Source organism: Stomoxys calcitrans, chromosome 2 (genome assembly GCF_963082655.1).
Source record: "Stomoxys calcitrans chromosome 2, idStoCalc2.1, whole genome shotgun sequence".
NCBI classification, from domain to species: Eukaryota; Metazoa; Arthropoda; class Insecta; order Diptera; family Muscidae; genus Stomoxys; species Stomoxys calcitrans.
Window position 1 is genome coordinate 155,815,640 of NC_081553.1, and position 13,947 is coordinate 155,829,586.

Consider the following 13,947-nt stretch of genomic DNA (forward strand, 5'->3'; position numbering starts at 1 on the left):
TTTCGGTTGTGCTCAAAAGAACTAGAACTGGTCAACACTAGCTGCTGCTTTCGAAGTTCTTTTTGAGTTCTGTCGCTGGCTCACACCTTGAGATACACAGAGCTGATCGAGTACCGTCTTGGCGCCTTCCCTAGGGTTTTGATCGTGACAGGGAGATTTTCAGTCTCCTGAAATCCGCCAGATTTTAGCGATGTGGTCGATAGATCTTCAGGCAAGTGTTCAGCAACAGCTGCTAAGTCCTCTCCTGATTCCCTAACCCCAGCGCTTCTATACACCTTCAGTCTCAACTTGTTAAATCCGTAAAATACAACTCCATCAGACTTGTTGAGGTCTGCGAGATAGCTGGAATTTAGTACGACGACTGCAAGTCTCCGGTAGCCATCAGCCAGACGAAGTTATACTAAAACACTGAAAAAAAAGCAAGGCAATATTTTGATATTTCAAAATTTTAGTATTTATATCTCGTTAGTGGTATGCGACATCGTAAATTATGCATGTTTTCAATGTCCTAGAAAGTAGGAGGGGTGGAAATTGGCCAATTTGACACCCTATATCTCACCCTGTATTTAAGATAGAGACCAACAAAACCACTTTCGTGAAATCATATGTCCTTCTTAACATCATTTAACAAGGGGTAGGAGTCCGAATCAGGTATGCAGAAGGGGCGAGAGGGTCATGGGCATGGCATACAAGGAAGACGAAGGTGGGATGATTTGAGATGCCACGTTTCCCCAACAGAATGATTCGATATCCGATAAGGTCAAATACTTGGGGCTGAGCATGGATAAGAAACTGCACTGGAAGTAGCAGGGCATTATGTCATAAGCGTAATTAGGTTAAGTATACATATTCTTCATAGTCTTGGCGTTCTAAGTCGACTTAGCCATGTCCGTCCGGCCATCTATTTGTCTGTCGAAAGCACGCTTGGTTAGATTAGATTAAGCCAGTAATCGGCTTCTTGTGCGCTCTGAAAACTAAAAGGTAACCCTGAAAAGAAAATTTTAAGTTATGAATTCCGTGCTACTTACAAAATCCTTAATTGTATTCCATGCCACTAGGTTGGCAGAATAAGTTGGTTCATGTCTGGTATTGTGTCCCCACCTAAGTACCGGTGTCTATTAGCCGCGAAAGCAGGACAATGACATAGGAAATGTTCTAACATCCCATTTTCTTCCCCTCATGCCCTACACATTTGCAGCACCCATTTTAGATAAGTGAACTTGTTGTCCTATGTGTCACCTTATGATTCCAAAATGCTATACTGACCTCCTTCTTACTTCCTTTCAGTAATAGCCTCGGGCGTTTGTCGCCTACGCCCTTAACTCGGACTGCGTCGGCTCGAAAGGCTTCGGTTGACAAATCGTCTGCGCTTTCAATCCCCCTTACTCCGTTACGGCGCGTCACCCAAATGACGCAGATTGTGCTATCTTCAGAGAAGGCATTCGTCTCCTTCTTACATCTAAGATTGGTCGTGATCTTACCGCCTTGTTTGTCATTGCCCTTGAGGCAATTTTACTGTCCGTAAAGATGTTCACACTCGACGCCCTAGTGTTAGCACCACACCACCCCGTGAATTCCGTGATCGACCGGATTTCCGCATGCAGGACCGTATTATGGTAAGGCATTCTAAAACAGATCTCAGTCCTTGGATTCTCAATATAGACCCTCAGGACCACTCTGTCCTCTAGCTTTGATCCATCCGTGTAACATGATCTTCCAGATGGCAATACTAGGGTTCCGTCAGTCCAAGACTGTGCCGCTGGCAGCACAGACCTCTAGTGTCATCTCAGGTATCCGATTGGAAATCTCTTCCCTTCCTACCAGGTTTCCTTTCTTCGCTTCGATTATACCGCGATGGTATGACCAGCTCCCATCCTTAATCCATTCTCCATAGCCTTAATTCTCATAACCGCAGTGGGCTATGTGAGCCTTCTCCATACTCTTTTGAATGTGACACTTCCAATTAAGTTTCCTATCCAATATCAGTCCTAAGTATTTAACCTTTGTCAGATATCGAAGTCGTTTTGTTAAGAAAGTGGGTCATCAAATTGGCCCACTTTCGTCTTCCTCGTGAACATGCATATATCAGTCTTCTGTGGGTAACATTGAGACCTCTGGGTCTAGCCCAGTCATATGCCATATGCAATTCCCTTTCGTCCCTTCTGCATAGCTGGTTAGGATCCTTACTCCTTAGAAGTATTATAACATCGTCTGCGTGGCAGACGGGTTCAAATCCCTCCTCAGTCAGTCAGGTTATTTGTAGTGGTCACCCAAAGTAGTGGCAATAAAATGCCTCCCTGTAGCGTGCCCTGTGCCACTTTATCCCTTATATTTATGTCATGGGACCCGCAATTTATCCACCTGTTCCTTAGCATATGGTTTATCCAGTCTCTAAGGACCCGGACCACCCGGTACTGGTCTAAGGATTGGATCAGTGTGTCTGTCCGCACATTGTTAAAAGCCCCCTCGATGTCAATGCAAACCGCCAATGTGTACATCTTGGCATCGAAGGATTCTTTTATTTTATGCACAAACCCGTGTAGGGCAGTTTCCACCGACCTTCCCTTGATATAGGCATGATGTTGGTGTTTGAGCAGTTCGCTGGACGCCCTACTCTTTATCACGGTTTCTACGATACGTTCCATGGTTTTGAGTAGAAAGGACGTAAGATTTATAGGTCTGTAGGCCTTTGGTGTCGTATAACTTGCCTTGCCGGGCTTAGGTATAATTACCACCCATGCCTCCTGCCAGGCATTCGGAATACAGTCGAATCCGCATAAGTGTAATACGCTTTATTGAGAAATCCCCTAAATAAAACTTAATGTAAAGAACCATTCAATATTGGTGTTATTCAATGCAATTAAAACCGCTTTAGTGAAAATCGCTGAACTGATAATACAGCTAAACTGAAAAAGTTCTAACACCTATTATTTCTATGGGAATGTGCCAGGACTTGGAAAAACTATAGACATCTATTACTTCGCAGACACACATTTTTATATATCCCTTATGAATGCTTCCGACTTTGAAAGGGTTCTACTCAACAATGCTATTTTTCAACTCAAATAATTTCGTACATAGTAAGCCCGTTAACACGAAAATAATATTGAACTTATGCTTATATTTCACTTATCCGAACTACGTTAAACTGAAAACTACGGATAAGTGAAACCAAATTGATGTAGTTTTATGCGGTTTCGGCTGTATATGGTAGTCTGCCCACTTTTGTAGCAACGCAGGAAATACTCCATCAGGTCAGGGTGACTTAAATGGTCTGAAGCTCCTCGAGGCTTCCTTGACCATAATTTCCGTTATCATATGCCTTCGATCAATCACATTATTCCAAGATTCAATTGTCACCGTGAGTCCCGTCATATCCTGTGCAAAATGCGTTTTCATCAAAAGCCTCAACATGTCCTCCGTTGTCTCTGTTCTCACTTCCATGTCGTCTACTAAAGTTTCAGTTTGGACTTGGGTTTTTGAGAGAAATTCTTTCATCTAGGCGGCGTCATTAACGCTATAAACCTGTTCGCAGAAAAGCTTCAAGGAGGCAAGTTTTGTTGTATTCCTTGAGCCGTGTGTAATATCCAGTAAATTTCCGCATTTTTACGATGAGCTCTGTTTTAAAGTCTGCGGACCTCTTTCCCAATGTTGCGAATCTTCCCGGTCAACCAGGGTTTTTCTTGGGCTGATTTCTTTCTCGTATAAGACAACTATCTTTGAAAGATGTGCAGACGTAATACTGTTGACATTTTCGTCAATGTCTTCTATGTATGTTGGGCAATCTAAATTATCTTACCGAAGTCTTCTTCTGATCGGTTTTCCGAATTTTGGGCAGTTGGTTTTCAACTTATTGCGGAAGCTTATCAGATTCGGCCCTAGCCGTGCTATTCTAAACCTAATGTAGCGAGGGTCTGAGAAGGAATGCTCCACGAAGACCCTCCAATCCTGAGCCTCATCGATTAGATTTTCCGAACATATTGCCACATCGAACCTCCTCCCAAATCCTATTAACAAAGGTAGCGGTATTACCAATATTAAGTGTTATTAGGTCGTTAGTATTCAAGAATTCTGCAAGGGCTTGGCCCCGGTTTTTAATGTCGGTGGTACCCCACGAAATGTGATGAGAGTTCGAATCACACCCTATTAATACGTCATTTCCTGTCTGTATTGCATTCCTCACCAACCGATGCAGCTCCGACGTGGGTGGCGGTGTCTAACAGTCGAAAGGCAGATAAAATGAGGTACGCTCCACCGTCTTCCTGTCACTTCACCGACATGCATCCGACGTGGACAACGCTGGGGAAATGCATAATTAAAAACTTTATGACAAATAACACAGGTCCTCGGCCGAGGACATGGTTCAGTCCAGAAACTTTGTTCCAACTAGTCCATGGCTCCTGAATTAAGGCAATACTAATCTTGCCCTTCCTCATTTTCTCCATCAGAGCGTGTGTAGCAGTCTCGCTCCGGTGGAGGTTTATGTGGATTACCTCAATCATTGGTCCCCCATTAGATTCGCTTCTTTGGAGTGGGTGATGGTCTCATTGTCTGTTCCCTCTACACTACCAAATGCCTATCCTAGTCTTCTGAATTTTAATAATGTCGGTAATGGTTCCATCGTCGGGTCCCTGCTCGTTAGACTGTATTGAGTTTTTCTTCCCTGTACTTCCTGATGTTCCAATATTAAGATGTTTGCATATCCTAGTCTTCAAAATCGTAAGTAAATGGGTTTATTGGGAATAGGTGATAGCCTCATTGTCGGCGTTCCGTCGTGATTTCGCCGCCCACATCCTTGATGAAGACCGTCGCCTTTATGAGCTGTGGGATGTCCATCTTTCTCACAAGGTCAAGCGTTGCGTCCCAGGGAGTGTCGATACTTCCAATACTTCCCCTAAGACTTCCATGAAGTCTTAGGGGTGGTGCGTCCTTGCTTCCTGTTTCGACTTTGATGGGTGAACTTTGTACAGGGCAGATGGAAAGAGCTAGAATTTAGACAGAACACTGTCTGGAGTCTCCATTTCGGGGGTCTGGCTTGGTCTTCCCAGAATACTTGAAAGCGGTTAGCTCTTTTTCTTCAGCGTCTTGCGGTGTTATGTCCTTCGGGAAGTGTTTAAAATTCTAATATTATATCTAATAGTAAAAAAGAATTTTGCTATTTTTGCTCTTAGCAAAATATATTATTTTATGTTTTTCCGGGGATAAATAATTAGATTTTTATAAAATTATAAACATAATATTTTACTAAAACACATTAGATCTAAAATTTACTCCAAATACATTCATTTATTTATTTAATGAATACCTACACAACAAGATTAAATCTTATGGTTATAGTGCAGGCTTATAAGAACAGTCATGTATCCTTCTTAAAAACCAATAAAACAATTTTTAAAGGAATAAACATTTTCAAATATCATTATAGAAAATAATTAAAATAAACTTAAGAATTTTGTGAAATAATTAAAATAAACTTTAGAATAGGTTAGAAAATAATATTGTATAAAAAAAAATTTAAAACAGCTAATTTCCAAGAAAAATGGAGTCGTTTTTTTTAATAATGACGCGTTGCTGATGATTTGGATATTGTGAGGAAGAGTATTCCAAAGACGTATGGTACACGTATAAAACTGCCATTCAGATACTAAGCTCATTCTTTTAAAAGCGACATGTTTCCTAACCCCTTCTAGATCGTGCAAATATTAATTTGTCATAGAGGTATTTAGGTGTTTGCTTCCAAATGATTTTATGTAAGAATAGTAGAGATCTAGTTCTAAGTAGATTGCTTCGACTACAGCCATAAACGGAAGTATCCAAGTGAGAAACATGTTGAGTCCTTCTTATCTTATATATAAAAATCAATTTGTGTTTGTTTGTAGGTTAGTTTGTTTGTATGTTTGTGTGTTCCTTATAGACTCAGTAACGGCTGAACCGATTTTCTTGAAATTTTCACAGATGGTGCATAATGACCCCGTGGTGAAAATAGGGTACTATATTTTTTGATATCTGAAGGGGGGCGGACCCTCCCCCTTACCCTAATTTTCAGAAACGCCAGATCTCGGAGATGGTTAGTGCAATTTAAGCGAAATTTTGTGTGCTCTCATATAGTACCCTAAAAATAAAAATTGGGTATCCAAATTTTGGATGGGGTACCCTGGGGGGCGGCCCCACCCTAAAACCTACCAAAACATATATTTAGACCAATCACGACAATATGGGACTCAAATGAAAGGTATTTACGATAAGAAAACGTATATGATATCCAATTGTCGGACCAAGTGCTAGGCGGACCACTCCAAGCCCCAAAACACCCCTAAATCGGACATACAATATTTAACGACCATGGCAATATGGGACTCAAATGAAAGGTATTTGCGAGTAGAACACGAATCTGATATCCAAAAGTCTGATATCCAAAAGACCACGTTTCTGGGGGTCCACCCCTTCCCCAAAACACCCCCCAAACAGGACTTATTTACTGACCATGGGAATATGGGGCTTAAATAAAAGGTATTTGAATGTGGAATACGAATCTGATATCCAAATATGGGATCAAGTGTTTGAGGAGCCGCCTCTCACCAAAAATATTCCCCAAAGGGGACAAATTTACGACCCTAGCAATATGGGGCTCAAATGAAAGGCCTTTGGGAGTAAAGCACGAATTTGATATCAATATTCGGGAAAAGTGTCTATGGGTCCATCCCACCACCACAACACAACCCATTGAAGTACTTTTGGACTATTGCAATATGAGGCTCAAATAAGAGGGGTTTTAATGTGGAATACTAATCCGATATATATTTTCAAGGCCAACTCACTGAGTGGCCGCCAATCCCACAAAACACCCCCAAGCCGGTCATGTTTGCCGACGATGGAAATATGGGGCTCAAATTAAAGGTATGTGGGAGTAGACCACGTATCTGATATCAAAGTTTTTAGGGCCAATACCCCAAACCGGACATATTTGCTGACTTTTGCAATAAGGAGTTTAAATGAGATTATAAAACGAATTTGATATCCAATTTTGAGGGCAATGGCAATATGGGTATCCTGATATATTTTGCGGGCTTAGTGTTTGGGGGACCACCCCAATCCCCAAAACACCCCTAAATCATGTCAATGTATTTCACTAAAAGATCTTTAATTGCCGAAAATAAATATTCCAAGGAAACTTTTGTTCCATATAAAGTAAAAGAAGGCGCAGCGGAGCGGGCCCGGGTCAGCTAGTACCATATACATACCTAATAATGATGTTGAATACTACATTTAATTTTCGTTGGCTAAGTGAATCGCAAAAAGTTCATGTCTTTGCTAACAGAATTCGTATTCCGATTGGTGTAAAAGAGTGTGTTATCCACAGTGCGCGCAGCATTGCTTATATCTGTCCGGCAATAGCATTTATATGATTTGACCAAGTTAAAGAAATGTTAAAAATCACACCTAAATTCTTAGCACTTGACACAATATCAATTTTCTGTTGATTTATAGTGATATCCAGGTCTCGCAAACAAAATCTTTTGTTTTTGTGAAAAACAATCACTTTCGATTTCTGGGAGTTCAGAAATAAACCATTTGCTGTAGCCCACTTATAGACATGGGACAGGTCCTCGTTGAGTTTGGCAACGCATTCACTAATATTATGAACAGAGCCGCTAAGGAATAACTGAACGTCTTCAGCATAGATAATGATATGGCTATGAACCAGCTGGGTAAGAGGATCGTTTGCGTAGAGCGAAAGAAAGAGCGGACCAATTATTGAGCCTTGTCGAACTCCCTTAGGCACTAAAATTGGCTCTGATATTGAATCACCTACGTACACTGACTGTTGCCAATTACTAAGTTATGATTGAACCAATTTGATAGAAGTATCGCTAAAATTCAAAAATTTTCTGAGCTTCATATATAAGTTATGATGTTTAACCAAGTCGAAAGCCTTTAAATGATTTAGTAGGGCGAGAAAAGTAACATTGCCTTTGCCATTGAAACTCCAACTAATGCACTAACGCATCTATGATGGGGACGAAACCTGGATTGTCTATCGGACAACAAAGATTCATGATGAAGATATTCGGACATTTGTTTATGCAAAATCTTCTCGAGAGGTATATCTGATTATATCTGATCTTTTCCAAATGGTCGGATATGCACTGGTGATTAGAATTGTAAGGAACTCATATTCTTATGAATCTTGGGTCAATGTTATCAAGGCCAATAGCATTTGACTTGACTGAACTAAGACAATCTAAAACTTCGTTGTGCGATACACATCTCAACTCAAAACTGCAATCAACATTTGTGCTTTCCGAAATCCTTTTAGTGTCTTGGTAAAAAGTCGAGTCTATATCTAAGATCGGAATATTAACAAAAGTTGCATTCAATCCGTGGTAATTAGAAATTGCCTTAGATTTTCCAATCCCGATATCGTTTATAACCCTCCACCTACCTTTCGTGTCTAACGCCGAATAATATTTGGATGAATAATATCGTAATTTTGTATCTCTAATGAGTTCATTAACTCTATTTCTCGCCGTGCGGAATTCCTCATGAAGTTCAGGCGTTTTAAAACGTTACCACCTGGAGTAGACCTGTTACGAATAAAATTCCTAATAGTGGAATTAACCAAGGCTTAGTATCTGATTTCTTCATCTTTGTCCGAATGGGGACTGTTGCATCATAGATACGTCTAATGTTATCTTGAAGAAAGCTACATTTCTCATCGATAGATATAAGATCATATATCCCATTCCAATAGACTTCCTGAATTCTTTCATCTATGGCAGAATAGTCAAAAGTTTTGAATTCGCGGTACGAAAACTTCTCCATTGTCTTTGGCACAATGAAATTGTAAGCCAGATAAATCAAATCATGTAATGAGAAACAAGGGGCAGATAATTGGTCATAGAGCGAAATATTATTCACAAAGAATATATCCAAAAGAGTATTAACAGTTGACGAAAAATTAGTGGAGTTTCTAGAATTGGTAGGGGAGAGACCTAGTGTTAACACATTGTCCGTCAATTTGGAATCTATAAGAATATTGGAATTAAAGTCCCAAGCAAAAATAACATCATCATATACCAATGTTATGGTCTCTAACACGTTATGAATTTGATTCAAATCTATTGTATTGTTTGGCCGGTAGATACAACCAAGTAAGATTAAAGCTCCACGAATATACATTCTGTTAGATCCTCAGGATTAAATTTTATTCGGAATTTGGCGTGAATTTAAACGTGTTTCTTGCATATATGTCAACACCACCACCACGACGTTCTGTATCAGATCTGAATACAGTATATACATCCAAGTTTATTAAGCTATCTGGTATTGCAGTGTGTAACCAAGTCTCTGAGAGACATATCATATCGATTTCCGCATTTTCGAATATATACTTGAACTCATCAATCTGGTTTACTATACTTTGAGAATTTATGTGGTATATCTTCAAGCCATCTCTTTGGATTGTTAAAATATACAGTAGATTTCGAGTTACATCTTTAGAATTTCTAACCACACTAATCATATGTGTCATAGAGAGTAATAAATAGATAAGAAAAAACATCAGCATCGCGTTTGAAAAAGAATATTCCTGCTTGTCTTGACGATAAAACATAAATAAGATAATTAAAGTTGTAAGAAAAAAAAAAAAAGGAAAAAATTAAATATGCATATTTGGTCGTTACCATCGAAACGTTTAATGTAAGCAAGTCCTCTAAATGTGTATGCAGACTTTATAAGACCATCCTTCTTTAAGTGTATCGCATTTTGCAGGAACTTGTAACTTATATTACAGAGATTTTCGTTAATATAATATTGTGATGAAGTTCTAAAGCCAATGTCCGAATATCTTCTGCAACTTCTTATAGCCAGAAACAGATTTTAAGAAAAAAATTTTCTCGTAGGGCGACATGAATTTTATAATGATTACGCTATCCGGTGAATTGAGGTTTTTGGTGTTGTTTCTATTTTGAAGGCGGTGGCTTATTTTAACGCGAGGTACAACTATATTTATAGTACTGCATATGTTGGCAAATACGTCGATTACATTTTCCTTAGCTTGATAAGGAATTCCATTAACTCGTTTCTCATATGCAACGTGTGTCTTAAGAATTGGATTCTAATGTCATCTATTTAGGATCTGGTGTGGTTGTTAAGTAATGTATTCTACAAAACGAATTATATAATGCTTCTTTGAACATATAAAAACGATTTTTTTTGCTTTTCCCAGAACATTTCCATTGTTAAGAATAACATATTCTGGAATCATAGAGACTATCGATTAAATTCTCATATACAATTGATTTCCTTTTCCCACTTTGTCGATTTTCATATTTGGCTTACTTGGGCCTCAAAAAGCGCAATTTTTTCCTTTTAAGCGAAAATTGTGCACAAAGACTTTTGTTATGACTTTCAACCTATAAAAACCGAATTCCAGAGTTGACTTGTGACTTTTAATTCTTATCTGATGTGAATAAAATGTTAGTTCCATTTTTTAATTGTATAAAATCGAAAGAACATAACAAATCCTTGGTGGATAGTATATAAGGGTCAATCAATTTTGGAGCAAGAAATTGTATAAAATGCACACGTTATTCGTCCAAACTAATCGACTTCTGTCAAAAATTCTAATCCCAATATATTATAAAGTCTAGAAATCGGAATCTGAATTTGAATTCTGGCATCAAATTTTGATCATTTAGAATCGACTAAAGTTTTCAACTTGGCGAGTATTGTTCATTTTAAGTCGTTAGATACAAATCTCGATGTTCTGCCAATCAAGAAAGATGTATTTGCAAAACAGCTTAAAACTGGTGTTATGACTGTTGTACGAATTGTTTAAATTAAATTAACAAACAAAATTGTTCTATTTAATCTTATTATTAGCTTGAAGACTATTTTAGAATATGTGGTGCAATTTTGGGGGTGTTTTAGGACAAATGATTCGAAATTTGGAGACAAGATGCAAAAAGTCAACATTATTTCTAAATTTCATATAAATTTTACTTGAAAAGTACTCTGTAACTCTTTCAGTCTATTGACATCTAAGAGCCACTAGAAATCGAGTTTTCGTAAAATTAACTTCAAGAAGTTTTAAAGAAGTAAGTGCTGCTCGAGGAATTCATCCCACCAATTAAGGCATACACGAAACAGGAACTTTCCGATCAGTAACGAATTTTGAAGGAAAGAGAAAAGCGCCTTGATTTTTATTCGAAATTTTGGGAAAGAAAGATCAAATTCACATAAGTACAGGAATTAATGCATTTTTATACAACAACAAATGAAAAAAACTGGTCGATCGACATGAACCAGGGATTTCAAATAAATCCATAAAAAGAAATCACTCGCACTCAAATCTGAAGATCGTGCCGGACATTGGAGATCGGGGAAATATTATCGCAACAAATTCGTTAAGAATTTTCATTTCTTCGAGGCTTGGAAGAAAAATTTCCTCGATGATGCTTCTGTAACGAGCTGCGTTCACTGCAACAGCACTTTCCTTTTCTTCACCAAATAAGGACCAATTATTCCCATTAACGCGAAGGCCCGCTGATTCCTAGACCAGAGTATGATGGCAACTGACTGAAAAATGAAACAAATTTGGGGACTTCCTCCACCAGGTGCATCCCCTCTCGACCCCCTCTCCTCCCAAATCACTGCTCGGGAGTTTTTTCAAATAAGTTGGTTTTTCTGACGCAGCGAACATGTGGTGGTGGGAATTTACGTCAAGTGCAAGCACTATTAGTGGCAGTAAGCTGGGTATCAGCGCTATAACAACCAGGACAATAATGATGCTGACATGCTTGGAAGAAGGTTTACGCCTTCTCGTGAGAATGCGGATCGTGAAAAGACGAGGCTATTACTTAGTTGGAAGGAGGACATTATGGATCGCTGTATCATTACGGGTCACATAGGACTACGGGCGAACTTATGCAGAATTGTTGCGGCAAGTGACATCGTGTGCAGGGCATTGGGGTAGATAACGAGACGTTTCAACATTTCCTATACCAGCTTCACGGCTAACAGACACCGGCACTTTGGTTCGGAAACGATACAAGACATGAACCGCCTTAGGGGGCATAGAATGGAAAACGGTTAAAGATTTTTGAACAGCACCGAATTCCTCAGGGATATTTCTCCGATTTAGAGTGCACAACAAGCCGATTACTGACTTTAAAATACGCACCGTATTTTACTATTTTCAAACCAAGAACCCAAATGATCACCCTAGTATATACCTTATTGTGAAAAGATGTCAGAAGATTTTACTCTGGCGATGACCACGCATATTTAAAATAGTTGGCAAACCATCGATATTTGCTTCAATTGATAGTTTTGATATTTTCTCCATAACTATCGATAGTATCGACAAATTTGTTAAATATATTATAAAATTTATATTCTTCAAAGTAAAAACACGTAAATTTCACCGGTCTTTGATAAAGGTTTCATTTAAAGCGCCTTGCTAATGCTTGGTCAGAGAACTCCAATCCCTTTTTGGGCTTTGCCCTTCTTACCTCATACGATCAAACAAAGTCTGCATTTCCCATGCCTATAAACATGACCCAGAAACTATTTCACAGTGTAATTCGCTCAGTTTACCTGATCATTATTATTAAGAAAGTAAATCGGCCAATGTTTCTCAGCGTGATTGCCAAAGAATTGAGGTTTCTCTAGGGTTAAGAAATCATACCACATATCAGCGTGCAACAAGTGTGGGTTCTAGATGCGCAATAAGCCTAACATACAAAATTACATAAAATCCGATGTACTCGACCTATTGAGTGCTTTTTATACCTACCACCCGAGGATAGCGGTATATTTATTTATTTCGTTATTTCGTTTGCAACACATCGAAATATCAATTTCCGATCTTTTAAAGTGTATATTTTTGATCATCGTACAAAATCTGTCCGCCCGTCTGTCTTTTGAAATCACACGACTTCCTGTCCATAGACAGGTTAAGTTCGAAAATGTGCTATATCGGATTATATTTTTAAAAAACTCCATATAGACCGATCTGCCTTTTTAAGGTCTGAGGGCCCTTTAAGCCATATTTTTTATCCGATTTCGTTGAAATTTGGACATTGAGTTGTGTAAAGTCTCTCGCTATCCGCGTTCAATGAGGCACATATCGGTCTATATTTGAATATAGCTATAGTCAAAATCGGGCTATATTTGGATATAGCTGCGGTATATACTGATCTCCCGATTTATGTTCATGGGCTCTCTATAAAAAAACTTACATTCCAACTAAATGTAATTTTAGCTATAGTATCGGTAGTGCTGAAAATGTATACAAAATAAATTAAGTTGAAGGGCATAATTTTATTCTACATACCAAACTTATGTCAAACCAGCAAAAAGCTTTTTGTAACCGAAAAAAGATGATCGAGAGATCGGTTTACATGGGAGCTGTATCACGTTGTAAGCTGATTTGGACCGTATTTGGCACTGACTTCCAAAAGTCGGAAGAACACCGCATGGATTTAGTCAAATCGGGAGATCGATTTATATGGGAGCTATATTAGGTTATAGACCGATTCGAACTGTACTTGGCACAGTTGTTAGAAGTCATAATAGAACACTACATATCAAATTTTGGCCAATTGGAACAAAACTTGCGACTTGTAAGGGCTCAAGAAGTTTGTATGGGAGCTATATCAGGTTATAGAACGATTTGAACTGTACTTAATACAGTTGTTGGAAGTCGTATCGGAACACTACATGCAAAATTTCAGCCAAATCGGAAAAAATTGCAACTTGTAAGGGTTCAAGAATTCAAATCGGGAGATCGGTTTATATGGGATCTAAATCTGAACCGATATAGTCCGTTTGCAATACCCAACGACCTACATCAATATTAAATATATGTGCAAAATTTCAAGCGGTTAGATTTACGTGTTCGACCGTGTTACGTGTTCGTAGTTTTGAAAGACGGACATGGCT

General features: G+C 38.7%; 1 protein-coding gene across 4 annotated transcripts in view; it reads right to left on the bottom strand.

Annotated features, from left to right (window-relative positions):
• Positions 1–13,947, bottom strand: part of LOC106092598 (protein distal antenna) — a 356,654-nt gene that overhangs the window by 290,678 nt on the left and 52,029 nt on the right. The gene's annotated exons all lie outside the window — the stretch shown is intronic.